This window comes from Cupressus sempervirens, chromosome 11 (assembly GCF_028749045.1).
Source record: "Cupressus sempervirens isolate cs-2001-9-10 chromosome 11, ASM2874904v1, whole genome shotgun sequence".
In the NCBI taxonomy this organism is placed as follows: Eukaryota; Viridiplantae; Streptophyta; class Pinopsida; order Cupressales; family Cupressaceae; genus Cupressus; species Cupressus sempervirens.
This window is the reverse complement of record NC_143128.1, coordinates 464513517-464530964: the sequence shown is the minus strand read 5'-3', so window position 1 is coordinate 464530964 and position 17448 is coordinate 464513517.

Here is a 17448-nt window from a genome sequence, read left to right as displayed (position 1 = left end):
GATTTGACATTCAAATACTTATTGATTTACATAAATATATTAACATGTATATATTTTACCTTTTTGTTAAACACATCTTTATGGCTCAAACTAAACAAGAGAAAATAATGAAATTAAATCATATGGCTGAAAACTATCTTTTCTTAAATATTTGATTTATAGTCTTGTGATGTTTATTTTCATGATGGTGTTTCTTTGTGGATTGTTTAGTTGGCCAAGTTAGGATGTGCACTAGAGAAATTTTTTGTTAGAGTAAGAAAGTCTTCTTATTAATTAAATCATATTGATTTAATTATTGAGTCACTTCTTATCTCTAGTTTGCTTAAGCTAAATTTTAGGCATATAAAAATTAGTTCTTTTATTAATTATTATAATGCAACCTAGGTTATATTCATGTTAGAATTTTGATCTCCTTTTATAGAGAAAATCTCTCTTTGTAATATTAATTCACTTTTGATATAGCAATTTCTCTTTTTGCTCATCAAGAATGTCTCATCTATGGATCTAGCAATTTAAGTTTTCATAGCCTTTTTCTTCTCTCTTCTATGACATGTGTTTGCATGCGGGTGATTCTTGAGAGTTATGGAGTTGATATTTCATCAACTTCAACATGGTATCAGAGCTCCAAATCTTCATGCCCTTGTTCTATTTATGAGAGATTAGGCCTGACTTTTAGATCTATATTTTTTCTTTTAGAGGGTTTCTTTTTTAAGAGGATTTTTGTATTAAATATGGGGGGTCACCATTTTTTGGTGCACTTTGAGCCCAAGAAAACATCATTGTTGAGCTTAAAGTTCCCAAAAACTCCTATTTTCATATAAAATTTGTCCAATTTGGACACAATTGGAATTTGAGGCTAAAAAATATTGCTCATGAGGTGACAATTTTCAGATTTTCAGCATGCAAATTGAGATTTTTTTGACTTACAAATTGAGATATTTTGGCACTCAAATCAAAATTTTCTAGCTCAAAAATCAAGATTTTTGGGCACACAAATTGAAATTTTTGCAAAAATTGTGATTTTCTTGACACACATCCCAAGATTTTTTGGTGCAAAAACTGAGATTTTGCATGTAAAACGAGAAAGTTTGGTATGGGGATTACAATGTTTGACATGAATTCTAAGGTAATTTTTTATGCTAATGGGAATGCTTCTTGAGGTAGTGATGATTTTTTCAATTCCAATACTTTTTTTAACCCGTGTGTGGTTTTTTTGCCATAACTTGCTCATCTAGACTCTGTTGTTTGCAAATAAAATATTGTTGAAAAACTAGTTTTGAGCCCATCATGATGGTGCAATTTATTTGGACTTTTGATTTTGTTTGGTTGCCATTTTATTTACCCAAAGTTAAAGGTTCTATTTTTACACGTCAGGAGACATCTTGAGACATTCTATTTTCTAGATTCTACTCCAAGCAGATCCCATTCAATTTTTTGTTTTTTCATTTTGATGGATATCTTGTTTATTTCAAGTTCGAAGATCGATTTTTTTATTTCAAATGATTTTTCATAGATTGTACTATCTATTGTATCTGACTTATGTCTCTTTTGATCTTTGTTGACATCCTTTTGTAGTATTTTTGCAAACACATTGAGATAAAGTACCACTCTATTGTATTTCACGATCTTGAATATCTTTGTGTTTTGTTGTACTCACACTACATTATAAAGTGTCTTGGAGGGTTTCATGTTGGAAATATTTTCCATCTTTTATTTTCAAGTGAATGTTCCTACCATGAAATTAGCCTCATGATGTGTTGATGACATGTGCCATTATAGGTGTTTGTACTTCTTTTGCACTCTCGATGTTCCTAGTTCTTCTTTTTGCAGGAGATATTGCATTTAGTTTCAGTGTTCATTTCTTATCTCTCAACATTATAGGGTGGTTATGTTGGTTCTATTTCTTTTTTGGTTTGGTGGAGTGAGCTATTTATTCAATATTTGATCCTATGTACTAGGCTATTGCAATAGCAAGATACCTATCCATTTTGGTGAGGTGGATCATTTACCATATAGAGATTCTTTCATTCCTATTTTTGGAGGCCATGAAGATACCTTCCATCTTTGATTGATCAGCTCTGTAGACTTAGTATTCTCTACATGGTCATGATCTATATAGTGGAGGTTCTTCAAGTCAATAGTTTGGCAGTGTTTGCAACTTCATACTTCAGTGGTGTTCTTCATGATCATCCTTTTGTTCCTATCTTCTAGAACATTATTTTCATCTCTTTTTAGAGTAGGGTTTTTCTCATGTGGTTTTCTCTATTTCTCCTCTTTTCAAAGATTTGGTTGTGCTTGGATACCTCATCAAGCCTTGTTGTCGGGACCCAAATTTACTTTCAGTAGTAGTTTCTAGATTTTTAGCTACTACCTAAATTTATCTAAAGGGGGGGGGGGGGTGTTAGAGTTATAAAGTCTTTTCTTATTAATCAAATCATATTGATTTAATTACTAAGTCTCTTATTATCTCTAGTTTACTTAAGCAAAACTTTTGGCATATAATAATTATTTCTTTTATTAATTATTATAATGCAACCTAGGTTAGATTCCTATTAGGGTTTTGATCTCCTTTTATAAGGATGATCTCTCTTTATAATAATAATTAACTTTTGATATAACAATTTCTCTTTTTTCTCATCAAGAATGTCTCATCTATGGATCTAGTAATTTAAGTGTTCATAGCCTTTTGCTTCTCTCTTCTATGATAGGTGTTTGCATGCAGGTGATTCTTGGGAGCTGTGAGATTGATCTTTCACAAACTTCAACATGAGATTTATTTTATGATTATTTGACTTGATGTAATTGTTGATCTCATTTTGGTTTTGAAATATGATTGACAATACACTTAAGTCATTACTTAACAATACTTAGTGCATGTTGAGTAAGTAGTGTATGCCAAGCATAAGTTGTTAGATAATGCCTGCCGAGAAAAATGTTTAGTATGTGTTGAGTAGACAATTAGTTTTGAGTCACTCTAGTGACAAGAAAGCTAATACATGCTAAGTGATTCTAATGTCAAGTGAACAATGAATGTTGAGTCATTTAGAGGCTGTATTACAACATTGAAGATATAGTGGATGCTGAGCATCAAAGGCTTCAATTGTCATTTAAATAGTTTTGGACATAGTTGTTTGTAATGGAACAAACTCCTATGTAAACCATTTTTTCTGACTTAAGGATTGTTTTGTGATTCAAGATGATAAGAATGAATCTACATTGAGAATCCCTATGAAGTACATGCAACTAATTAAATAAAGGAATGAATTAAGGAAGAAAATGGGTGAATCACAATCATTGATTCATACCTAACCTTAGGTCATCTAATTCTTCTTAAGGAGGAAAAACCTTAAAGAGTTTATGTGCAAAGAGAGAAGTTTGCATGCATAGACAAAGCATTCATGGTGACTAAGGAGTTGTGACAAAAGATATGAATTGCATAATTAGTTAGAGAGAAAAAAGGAAAGCAAAGAAAGGACATAAGTGATACATCTGTTTAGAAAGGATCAAGTATACATTAGGAAAGAGGTGATATGATATCTAGCAGAAAGGTGCTAATCAAAGGATCAAGGCTGAGACATTCTAATAGGTGAATCAATAAAAATATCTTGACTGAATAGTTCTCATAGTATTTTGTAAATCCTTTAACATGGTGCTTACTTTATTGTAAGTTGAAGTCCTTTAGCCAGAAACACTTCTTACAGGGTTTTGAAATCCTTTAATAGGGTAAGACCTAATAGTCTTTGTAAGCCTTTAACAGGGCAGACTTTTCACAGAGTAGATCATAGTTTATGATCAAACAACTGTAACCTTCATTGGATACACTTTACAACTGCAATAATGAAGATTTGTGGGTGTCATCCCCACCTCAGTTATACCTTCTTATTAGAAAGTTTCTCGATAACCAAATATCTGTGTCATATGTGTTGAATGTTATTTGTTTTCATGCTATGGATGAATATGTTTAGTTTGGTATTTCATTTTATATGCAAATTGTGAGATGGATGTGTGGTGAATATTTTAATGGATAAAGTTTTGAAGTACTGATTCACCCCCCATCTCAGAGTTTACTTTACCTATTGTATTTCCAACAATTAGCATCAGATCCCTATTCTCTAAAAAGGAAAGATTTGCAACTTTGAGGAAAGATCTTGAAGATGAAAGTCTACAAGTTGGGAAAAGTCATTGAGAACTAGAAGATTGAAATCTAGCTTGCCCTACATCAGTTGAATGGAGCAAGAGATGAGTTGAAGCACTCATTAAAGAGAAGGAAAGATATAGCTATTGAGGATAGTGAAACACATTACCAAGAGGAAGGCAAAACTGAATTATTTGTAGATGGAAACTCAAGTGAGTTTGATGGAACAATTGTAGATTTGATGGAAAAGAATGCTGCTCTAATTGAAGAGGTCAGAAATCTTAATATAGAACAAGAAGTCCAATCAATATTTCTATGTGAGGTGGCTGAGTAGAAAAAGAAAGGCAAGAAAAATTCATGATTGAAGATGACAAAAGGATATTAACAAACAAATTGGAAGAGAAGACATCAAAGATACAAATGATTGCTAACATGCAATTGGAAATAATGATTGATACTTGCCAATCATGAATTGAATGGTAACGACATTGAGGTCACAACCCTAAAATTACAAAATGAACAACTCAGAAATGAACTAAGAAGAGTAAAAGATTTTCCTGAAAGTTTCAACAAGTTAAGTGAAACCATCAAGTACTTTGAGAAATTGATGAGATCTCCTAGATCTAACAATGATACTACTGGATTGGGATACACCAGTACCAAAGGAGGAGAAACATCTAAAAGTGGTGAACAAAGAAACAAAAAATATAAGAACTAAAAACCTACTTGTCATAATTGTGGAAAGTTAGGTCATACAACCAATATTTGTAGGAGCAACAATGCAAATCAGAAACCTAAGAGAAAATTTATGGGTCACTATCATAAGTGTAATAAGAAAGGACATTAGGCACATGAATGTAGGACTAAGACTTCAAGCACATAAATATTTGAAGGATATTGCCACAATTGTCAGAAGTATGAACATAAAGCATATGAATGGAGATCTAATGCCAAGTGGACATCAAACAAGTAGAAAAAGGTACAACATAATGGACAATCCTATAATTGGGATTATAATACAAGGTATAGTTTTTACTACTATCAAGAGTATGGAGATGTTTCTAATAATTGCATTAGAACACATTTCAAAAGTGATTACAGTAGATGGTTGAGTCAAACTACATGTTTTAGCTATTTAAAGATTGGTCACATCAGTAGAAATTGTTCAACAAGGTCAAAATCACCTAGCAGTGAATTCAACAAAGGCAAAGAGAAGGTTGATGTTGAGAAAGCCAAAGTGAAAATGAACAAGACATGGAAGAAAAAGAAAGATTGCAAACATCAAGTTGAGATGAGGTCACTTCACCCAATGCATTAGGTGATCACATCACCCCTAACTAGGCAATCAAAAGGTATGTGGGATTGATATTTCAATGATATATTTTACATTAGTTCCAAGAATCTAAGTTCTAATAAGATTATATATGCATGAATTAAGATGCAATGTATTGGTTAGAACTTGGAAGAAATCTATAAGTTTTGTTAGTTTTCATGTTGTTGTTAAGTGAAAATGAAATTTCAGTTAACGTCGCGCTATTAAGGGTAATAGTATTGGCTAAGCTTACTATGGTTGCTAAGTGTAGTAGAAATTATGTGTAATCTGAGCGAGTTGAAATTGCTATGATAGCTGAGCTTACAGATGTGTAAGTACTGAGCATTTATTGCCAAGTTTTAAGGGTTATATGGTCAATTTTTGACTCATTTTTCATTTATTCAAGATTGAAGAGAGAAAAAAGGTGCATAAGGAGAATTGAAGGTGAAGGATTCAAGTATTTGTAAACTAGATTCAAGTATTTGTAAACTAGATTCAACTGCTACTTGTCACCAATCATCAGATTCACAAGGTATTTATCATGTGCTAAGTTGCAATGTCTAAATTATCACAAACCCTAGTTATTTGAAATGACATCTAGTTCTTCTACTACTCTTAGGAAGGAAGGAAAAGAGGTTTTGAATGTTCAATTAATAAGTAATGAGATTAAAAAACCAGCCTTCTGAGCTATTCCTAAGATTGCATACAAGGGAGATCCAAATGGTGTGTTATCAACAATACCACCATAGGTCTTGATAATACAACATGTAAGATGTTGCTACACTTGTAAGGTTGGTAGTATTGGAGACATGAAAATCATAGATTTGTATGAAAAACTGTGTGTTGAAGGAGGAAAATAAAATTGTAGAAAGAAAAGGGTAAACTCATGCCCTAGATTTTCCAAATGTATTCAAAATGGAATGGATTAAGATAGTACTTAGCAGAATACATGATCAATTTGTATGGTTGGAAAATGGCCCTACCAAGATCACAAAAAAGATCATTCAACAAGTAACAGGGTATCCTATGCTTGACAAACCCAAGACCATGTAAAGTGATACTAAGGAGGTAATTGAGAAGAATACATGGGCTATATGGAACAAAAGAGGGATGACCATAGATACAATTTCAGATCACCTAATTGCATTTGCAGTGAGAATAATTGCTCACAAGTTCTTTTAATCCAACAGATTGAATATTGTGTCTTATATGACTATGGATTTCGGCTACAAGATAGTGAAGAAGGATCACTCTTATGACCTTGACGAGTTACAACTTCATTAGTTGTTAGAAAAATTTGGAGCCATAAGAAAGAAAAAGAATGCACAATGCAAATTTGGTTCATTACTGGTTTGCATATTCTTTTATGTGCAGAACACATTTCCTCCATTTGTAAAAGTTGCTTGGAAGATCAATAGGTCTATTGCAATTCAGATTGGAGAGTTCATAGAGCAACTTGGGGACAACTTTGAGTCAACCATAAAAAAGCTATTTTGAAGACTTTAAGAAGTCTATGAAGTAGAGACTAGGGCTACCATTGTCACTAGTAGAGAAATATTATAATGATGTTTATTTTCTACTTGATGTTGTGCATACATATGTACAAGCAACTATTCCAAGGGTCAAATGGCTCAGGCCATTGCCCTATGAAATTAATGTGGATGAGGCATCAACAACCATCACAACAATATTAGAAGAAGAAGTAGACAAGAGTTCAACCCCATTTGGAAATCATGAGGAAGCCAAATCAAGCATTACAATATATTTAAAGACAACTTTTGTGGTGAGAAAGAAAAACAAAATTGTGAAGAAGCTAAAAGAAAGATTTGGTGAAGTGAGAAAATAATAATAATAATAAGAAGATGATGAGGATGATGAAGATGATAAACTAGCTCAAGCTCCTCTTACACTTACAAAAGGTCAAGAAGAGGACCAAGAAGAAGAAGTAGAACATGATGAAGGTTCCAAGGAAGAAGAAGCCAATGAAGCACCTAAGCTAGTTGAAAAAAGGAAAAGAAAAGCCAATGAGCAAGAAACAAAGAAACCAAGGAAGGTTGTGAAGCCAACACAACAAAAAATAACAATACCTATTACCAAGGCTAGCACAAGGGCAACTGTAAAGAATACTCAACAAGTTGAGAAGCCTAAAGGAAAAAAGAGCTATTACAACTACCAAGGAGAATAAGCTGAAGAAGAAATTGAGGAGAAAATATGTAGGTCTAGCCAAGTCAGATGTGAAGAAGACTGAATGAAATGAAAATAAACAATTCCAAGTGGTAAGCCATGGACCCTCTTCTAATTTAGACAACTTGTGTGATAATATTAAGAATAATGCAAATTTTTCTGGGTTCCCACATGTTGAGTTTGATATAATTGGGAAGTTAGATATGAACAAGGTAGAGGAATATATGTATAAGATGATGGCCACATTTAAGAATACTCCTATTGATTTTTCCAAATCATTACCCAAAAGTCTATATGATAGAGTTGAGCAAAGGTGGCAATATAGTTTAACAATTGAAAGAAATATAAGGGAGACTATTCTAGCCAAAGCAATGCCAAAATTGGATAAGTCATCAATGACTAAGGCCATAAATAAATATAAGGGGAGATTTTCTCCCAAATATAAAGCCTTTAATATTCTACAGAATAATATTGAGGAGGTTTTCAAGGAAAGCACCTAGATATGGAAAGTTATCTATGGGTTGACAACAAAAAAGGTAATTGAACAAGCACTTGAGGAGATAGGTGAGGAAAAAGATGAACAAGAGGTCATAAAGATTACCAAGGACAGGTCTATTAAAGATGGACATGAGGGAGGCATAGAGAAGGAAGCAGACGAGGCTACAGTTGAAGAAGAGCATCAACAAGATCAAAATCTACCTAAGGTACATATGCCGAGTTCCAGTCCCCCTCATGTGGACCTAGCAATTCAACAAGACAAAATCAAGATAAGAATAATTCTAATAACACAGTGCATAATGTCAATCCTTTGACATAGGATGTTTTGAAAAGGATACTACATGATTCTACTTTAGCTACTAAATTATGCACTAATCCTATATTAGTTAGCACAAATGAGATTGACAAGGTATCAACAGGGGAGAAGACAACTAATGTAGTGCCTACCACTAGTTTAGTTTTTAGTTATTATTGCAAAACTCTTTTAGGCTAGCTTTATGATTATGCTTGATGATCAGTGGCATTGTTTTCCAGATTGTAGGATATTGTTTCATATTCAATTGATATATATATATATATATATATATATATATATATATATATATATATATATATATATATATATATATATATATATATATATATATATATATATATATATATATATATATAGCGAGAGAGAGAGAGAGAGAGAGAGAGAGAGAGAGAGAGAGAGAGCTATTTCAGTAATATCATAATTGTTCAATGATGATATATATGTTCATGTAGTGATTTTTAGTTATTTAATGATGTTAGTTAGATGAATGATTTATATGTGTTTTCTATGGATACTCACCCCATACTTGCATGTGTATGCTTTCTTTATGTTTGATGTTTTTGATGTGATTGAGGAAGGGAGTCATAGTCACCTACTAGTCAGGATCTACATGATGCACCACTTCCTGCCATTGCCTATTTAGTTTAGAATATATGTGTTTGTACATGTGTGGATTTTATGCATATTATAGGTACTGGGTATCGACTTCCTTGAATTGCCAGTTTCAACATCCCTTATCATAATATCTCAATGGTAAGAGAGGGGAGATAACTCTTGAGTCCAAATCCTATCCTTAAAACTATTTGTCCTAAAAAATAGGGCAAGTATCTGAGATGTTTACCCTTCTAAATTTGTGATATGAGATAAATTCATGATTATAACCCTTGAGTTTGATCTAGTATGTTGTATTTTATGATGGATTTTCACAGTTTGTCTTGTAGGTCTATGGTGATTTTTCTATTAATTAAATCAAATTAAAAGAATATTTAATAATTTAATTTAGTGTAAAATTGTTAAGATAATTTTAATATTTAATTATATTTAATTAATTGAGAAATTAATTAAATAAAAGAATTAAATTCAAAGGTAAAATTATATTCTAATTTTAGAGTGTAATAATATTTATTTAATTTTATAATAATATATTTAGGAGATCATTTTTGAATAAATACTAAATATTATTATTACTTAAGTTAATAAATTTTTTTATATAAAAAATGCTTCAAAAATTGATAAAAGAGAGAAAGAGAAATTAATTTAATAAAGATATTTTATAATGCAAAAAGTGTGCATGAATATTTAAAAGGTAATCAAATATTAAAAGATAATTGTTCAACGAGTTTCCTCTCATGATTGCACAATCAAAGCCCCAAATTTAGGGGAGAACTCTTTATCAGAGATGGGGAGTTCATTTTTCAAAGGCCGAGTTTTGAAGGAGCAATTTTTGAGAAGGGTTTCAGAAGAAAGAGGATTTCTTGTGCACTTCGCACATTTGTGTATTAGCATCAGATTCAGGTAGAATCTTGTGGTTTATTCGCATAGTGATGTCTATTCTTCAAATTCTTGTCTTCTTCGTGTCTAATAAATTTGTTTTTAGAGTTTTATTTAAGATGAATCTTTCGTTGTAAATTTTATTGATATTCGTATCAAATTTATCTGTATTCGAGAAATGGGGTTTTTAGAACCCTTATTTTGTGAATTTTAATAGTTGAGTATTTTAATTGGGAAGGGTTTTGAAAAGTAATTGAATTTTTTAGAATGCAAAATTGATTTGTTTATTGGATTTTCCCTATCAAATTATTATTCATAGTTTTCTATATATATATATATATTAAAATCAATCTTTTTTTTGGGGGGGGGGGGGGGGGGGTGGGGGGGAGGGCTATTTAGTTTTATATATATATATATATATATGGGGGTGGGGCCACCAAAACCCCCACCCTCCACCATCATCCTTGCTAATAGCAGAGGGATTGCCATAGTAGTCTTGTTGCAACAACAATAGGTACTACTTACGCAGGACCTTCTGCGGCCGTAGCAGGGCTTGCTACGACATGACCACTTTAATATAGTAGGCTGATGGAACTTTAAAAGCAATGGGTTTCATAATTTTTTTAATTAAATTTTTTATATTATTAATTTTTTAAATTAATTTTAATTTTAATTTATTTAAAGTTTGATTAGTACATATTTTTATAAACATATTTAAAAAAAATATTATTAGTTGTTAAGTATTTTATATGTTATTAGCAATTTAAGTTAATTAATTTAATTATTGGGTGGGGGCCTTAGCTCGGTTGGCTAAATCTTCCTTGTTGCAGGGGGTTGGTCACATGTTCTAGTCTCCCCCGTCCTCGTGGTACTGGTGGGTTTGTCACGCCAGCGCTACCGGTCATGTTAAAAAGTTTACCCAGCGCACTGCAGTTTATAGAGGGGGCCGTTCTGCACCCGATTCCTGTAGTCTAATAAAAAAAATAAAAAAATTTAATTATTAATTAATAAATTTTTCAATAAGATGTTAGAAGGTAATCATTTTATGATATTTATTTTATCTTTTAATAGTGTTAAAAAATTACTAGTTAATTATTTATTAACTATTATTTTAAATTAATGATCCTTATAGAGATGTCAGTTTTGTGAGTTATGGTAATGATGCATTCATATTTAAATGTGAAAATGGGTTAAGTTGTAAGGGGAAAATAGTAAACTTTATCAAACGAAAAATGTACAATGAAATGGAAACTTAAACCTTACTGTAAACTCAAATTGTGTGTTTTCAAAACCAAGTAAACTATGAAACTACATTGTTAATTGTATGTTGTCTTATGTCGGGTTTGGGGTTGGCTTAGAGTGTTGACTAGTTTAGGACATCTACTAGAGGCTGGGAGTTATTGTTTTGATGATTACATATGATCTTATGATTTGTTTTATGTGTACTTTCTTAGATCAGTCCTATTAGGAGGATCGTAGTAGTGATGCTTGTATTTTGACCAAGTGATTTCAGTACTTGTTAGTTTCTTGTTTAGAGAACTAATGTATTGTATTTGGTCTTTTGAGATTTTTTTTGCTTTGCTGAGTTTCGGTTAGGTTATCTATATGTTATGTTGGGAAGTGGCTTGCAATGGAGGTCGAGGCCCTAAAGAGGCTGATGGGTAACCCATTGTAGGTTATTTTAATAAGTGATAACACTACATTAAATGAGACTAAAATAAACTAAAAAGAGTCTTTGTCTTTCCTCGCCCATGCCTCGAGTGCTAGTATAGGCTATGATGGGAGTAGAGAGGACATTTGGTTGTGACCATGCATCGTTAGTATTCCTTGTCCATATGAAAGGATACTAGTGCCACACAGAGTCACTGGGGGACTAGAGGATTACAAAATTAGTCGAGTAACCTTAGAGTTAGATCATGTGATGACACTTTCCCCCTAGCATTATAGATTCCTTGTGTCATTGTAGCCTCTAGGTTTAGATGTCATTTATATCTTGGTACCTTTGAGTTAGATTGCTTTTAGGTTTTTGTTGACTTAGATGTTGAATTTGACTTTTGAGTTGTTATCCTATTTGGGACTTGAGACTATCTCCTCAGCGCAATGAGAGTGGGTCTTTTTGGGTTACCACAAGGTCAGGTGGTAGTGCTATTTACTTTTACCATTGAGATCCAATAGTTCAATTGCCATGGCTAGAGTTCCCTTTTATGCATCTGTTTCATTCTATTCTTGTGTATTATGATGGATAGTTATACTTTTTGTATTGTATTTGATTTTGTGGGTCTTGTGAGAGGTTGTTGTAATCTATTTTTATGATGTATATTCTTTTAGCCCTTCATACCCTATGACCTGTACATTGGATGAAGGAGCATTATGATTATTGTCAAGTGGCATTCGAGATAATTGCATATTATTTAAATGGAATCATACTTGTATATTATTATTTGATGTGGATTTATATTATATTATATTTAGTGTTAATTAAAATTAAATGTGATTCATCATCATGAGACCCTGAAGAGTTGTAACCTATTTATGTGTTGTTGATGTATGAATGTATGTTATCGCTCCCACTATTCTATTAATATTGTGTATGTTATCTTTAAAAAAATAAAAATGTTTGGAAAACTTAGTAAAACTTAGGTTAACTTCTTTTAGGTTCCTTGGCAAGGCATTACAATTGACACATCTAGTGTACCCCTTACATCTACAGAGACAAAAGGTCTAGAAGCACTACAGGGTGTCACCACTGACACTCATGTTTCAATGCCCATTGTGGTATATCAAGTGAAGGATACAGTTACATAAAATGTTAACACATTAGTTCTAAATTTTCAATGCAAGCAGTATTGACAATTGAGCAGGATGAGACACAAGTCCATATAGGTTAGGAAGGCAGTCCTGCACCTAACTCACAGACACAAGGTGAAGAAGAAAAAATAAAGAAGGAAGCTAATAAGATTGAAGAGTTTGTTTTGACTTTGAAACTAGAGGAAAAAATAGCAATTCGGACATTGGTTACCCTACCAATCTTTGCATCCCCTATTCCTAGTCAAACTCTTTATAGGCTGAGTGTAGATGCTACACCACTACAATCATCAAGGCCTAGTCTTGATACATCTAAAGTTAGAGAAGGAACATATTATGGAGATGTCAACTTAGGTGAGGTGATTGAACTTCCAAAGTTTGATCTATAAATAATCACCATAGAAGAAATGAGCATATTTTAGGAAGCTCTAGCAAGGAAGAAGAACCAAGATTTACTCAGAAGGGAGCATAAGAAAAGACAAGTTATATATGACATCAAAGAAATATATGTTGATGCATTTATCCTCCCAAAACCTAATGAAGAAAAACCTAATATTGAGAAACTAATATTGAGAAACTAGTGAACATAGTTGATAAGATTAGTGATGCAAACATGGATACAAATACTAAATTTCTAGAATGGTTTGAGAAGAGGTTTCAAAAAAAGGTTGATGGAAAGATTTATAGTGCCATTTCACTAAGATAGGTTGACTTAGCAACCAAGATGGAGAGTGTAAAGAAGAGAATATATTTTCTCTATACACCAAGCTTTGTGATGTGAATTTATTCACACAAGAAGAACAAAGGGCTATTTACTAGCTGTAGGGATATTTAAAGACAATAAGGGATATTTTAAGTTGTCTCTTGGTCAAAGCCAAACTCATTTTCAAGTATTGTTGTCTACTCAAGATTAGCTAGCTACATTACATGCACAAGATGCAAATATTAGGGCTACCTTGATAATTATTTAAGCCACGTTGACCCCATACATGGAGGTGTTGCATAAGGAACTAGCCTTTGTAGAAACATTTATGAAGAAATATTCTCATCTTTCTACTCATGAGGGCCTAGTAGATCTTGCTGCAAAGCTAGATGTTCAAATTCAATCTCTAGAGATAGCGTGCAATAATTGGGATGCATCACTCAAGATTATTCTTGAGGTCCATCAAAAGTTTTTGGACAAACACACTATTTGTGTACCACCCATGACATAAGTGTCAAAAAAGGGGGAATATTGTTTAAGGGGGATATAGAAGAAAAGGAGAGATTACACAAAGGAGGAGTAAATGTAGAAACAAAGTAAGCTAGCAGTTGAAGAAAATTTAGTCGTCAGCAGCATCATATTCAAATACAACATAGAACAATCAACTCAGGGGGAGTTATGAAGTTTTGAGGTATGGTTGATAAGTCATTAGTTTTGAAAAATTTTGTATGTGAGACAAGTAAAGATTACAGATCATCTGAGTTATGCTCATAAGTTAAGGTTATATATGCATGACAAAGTATTTTTTCCACTCATGTCAAAGGGGGAGATTGTTGATCTCATTTTGGTTTTGACATATGAGTGAAAATATACTTAAGTCATTACTTAACAATACTTTGTTCATGTCAAGTAAGTAGTGCATACCAAGAAAAATGTATAGTATGTGCCGAGCACCAGTATGTGTCGAGTAGACAGTTAGTGATGAGAAAACTAATACATGCTGAGTGATTTAGATGCCGAGTGAATAGTGGATGCTAAGTCATTTAGAGGCCATGTTACAACATGAAAGGTATAGTGGATTCCAAGAATCAAAGGCTTCAAGTGTTGAATAAATAGTTTTGGACATAGTTGTAATGGCACACACCCCTATATAAATTGTTTTTGGGTTGACTTAAGGATTGTTTTATGATTCTAGATGATAAGAACGAATCTATATTGAGAATCTTTATGCAACACATGTAACCAATCATATAAAGGAATAAATTAAGTGACAAAATGGGTGAATCACAATCACTGATTCCTACCTAACCTTATGTCACCCAAGTCTTCTTAAGGAGGAAAAACCCCTAAAGAGTTTATGTGTGAAGAGAAAATTTTGCATGTGTAGACAGAGCATTCATGGTGACTAAGGAGTTGTAAAAAAAGATATGAATTGAAGAATCGGTTAGAGAGAACATAAGAAAGTAAAGAACTGATAGAAATGATACATCTAATCAGAAAGGATTAAGTATACATCAGGAAAGAGGAGATCTAATATCTAACAGAGAGGTGCTAGTTGAAGGATCAAGGCTAAGACATTCTAACAGGTGAATCAGTAAAAATCTCTTCACTGAGTAGTCCTAGCAGGCTTTTGTAAATTCTTGAATAGGGTGTTTACTTCATTGTAAGTTGAAATCCCTTAACCAGACACACTTGTAACAGGGTGTTGGAATCATTTAATAGGGTAAGACCTAATAGTCTTTGTAAGCCTTTAATAGGGCAGACCTTTCACAGGGTAGATCATATTTTATGATAAAAAAACTGTAACCTTCATTGGATACACTTTACAAATGCAATAGTGAAGATTTGTGGGTGTCATATCTGCCCCAATTTTACCTTCTTATTGGAGGGTTTCTGGGTAACCAAATATCTGTGTCATATGTGTTGAATGTTATTTTTTTTCATGCAATGGATGAATATGTTTAGTTTGGTATTTCACTTTACATGCAAATTGTGAGATGGATGTGTGGTGAATGATTTAATGGCTAAAGTTTTGAAGTACTGATTCACCCCCCTCTTAGAGTTTACTTTCCCTATTGTATTTCCAACAGTCATGATGTACTTAATGATTTAAATTGAGATTTATTTTGATGAGCATTTATGAGAACTTGGGTTTTGATAACCAATGTAATTGTTGGGTTACCTATTAAGGAATCAAATTCGATTAATATTACTTTTTTGGTATGTGACATAATTGTGGTTTGTGAGTTTTGGGAAGGTAGTCTTGGTGCATGTCTATGGGAGTGACTTGCAATGGGGGCTAGGGCCCAAAGTGGCTGCCAAGGTAGCTCATTGTAAGTTGTGTAACAAGTGATAACATAGTAATTAAAATACTTTCCTCCACTATGCCTTGAGATAAATTAAAAAGATAGGTTAGAGATTTTTTCTCATCCATGCCTTGATTGCTTGTATAGGCCAAGGATGAGAATGGGATGATACCTTGAGAGGTATGACTAGTTTCCTTGTCTTCACAAGAAGGTATTTTGGTTTTGCATAGGGTCATTAGGGGTCTGGGATCTTGAAAGAATGCTAGGGTAACCTTAGAGTTGGATCATGTGATGACACTCCATAGTATGTAGCCTGAGTCTCCTTCATATTTTCTTTATATTTTCCTTTGATGGTGTATTTATTGGTGGTATACTTGTTGGTTGTTACTTTTGATGGTGTATTTATTGTGAGTTGTTACTTATTGATTAGATGTCATTTTTCTTGACAATTGACTTTTTTTGATGAGTGTCAACTATTCATGTGTGGTGTTTTATTATTGGTGATTTACTTTCATTGATGTAAATTGGTTATCTGTCAAGTTTTTTACTTTTTCCATTTGATACTTGGTTTGGGAATGGATATTCTTTCAGTGATTTATCTCTTTATTTTGATACTTGATTTATACTTGGTGTTTGATGCTGACCTTGGTATATGGTGTATGATTGGTTGAGTGTCTTATTTGACTTTGTTTTTTTTTCTTTATTAGTAGTTTGTGTTAGCCTTGAGGTAGATTTGGCTATCAGGATTGCTTACCTAGGATTATTTTATGATTTAATTATTTGTGTGTGGATTATACATTATCTCTCCTACATGGTGGGAGTGGGATCCTGATTAGGTGACTATGTGGTCAGGAGGTAGTGATTTCTTATCATTTGGGTCCCCCTCTGATTGATAGATGTTGGATGCTTGTTGATACAATTATATCATTATCATTCTTATTCTTATCTTGGATACTTCTATTCATTTGATGTATCTATGTACCATGTGTTTTGAGATCCTACAAGACATTCTATTCTATATTTATGTACTTTCATTTACTATTGTATACCTTGTAACATGAGAAATTAATTATGGTATCTAAATGTACTCTATCATAGTAGTTATTTTATGTATGTGTATATTCATTTTATGATTATGGACATTGTAATTGAGACTTAAATTTTTTAATAAAACTTTCTTAAACGTGACTCAACACAAAGGAACCCTTTAGGAATGAAATATATATTATAATTGCATTTGTATAAATGTTGTGTATGCGTATATTACTTCTGCATTATTACTTTGATGTTTTTTAAACTTAATTTTTTTTTGATAAAATTTGTGTCATATTAGATTTATTTCTTTTGGGTTCCTGAGTGGGGTGTTACAAACTCCATTGTACTTTGGATGAAACAAGTAGTGAAAAGTGAGTAGAGAAAGAGACATGAAACTCCAAGCAAAAAGAACATTACATTTCACACACTTAGGGTAAGGATTACCAATGGGTCAACATTAAGATGCCAACCACACACAACTTAAAATAAAGAGCAACAATGGCTACTTGAACAAAAATTGTTACATAAAACAAGAAATATTTTTGGTGAATGTAGGATTTCCACTTGACCCAAGATGCTCCCACATCAAATATGTGATATATTAGACCAATTAAACATTATTTGTGCCAAGGATTCCAACTCAACCTTGAAAAATTCTTCTTA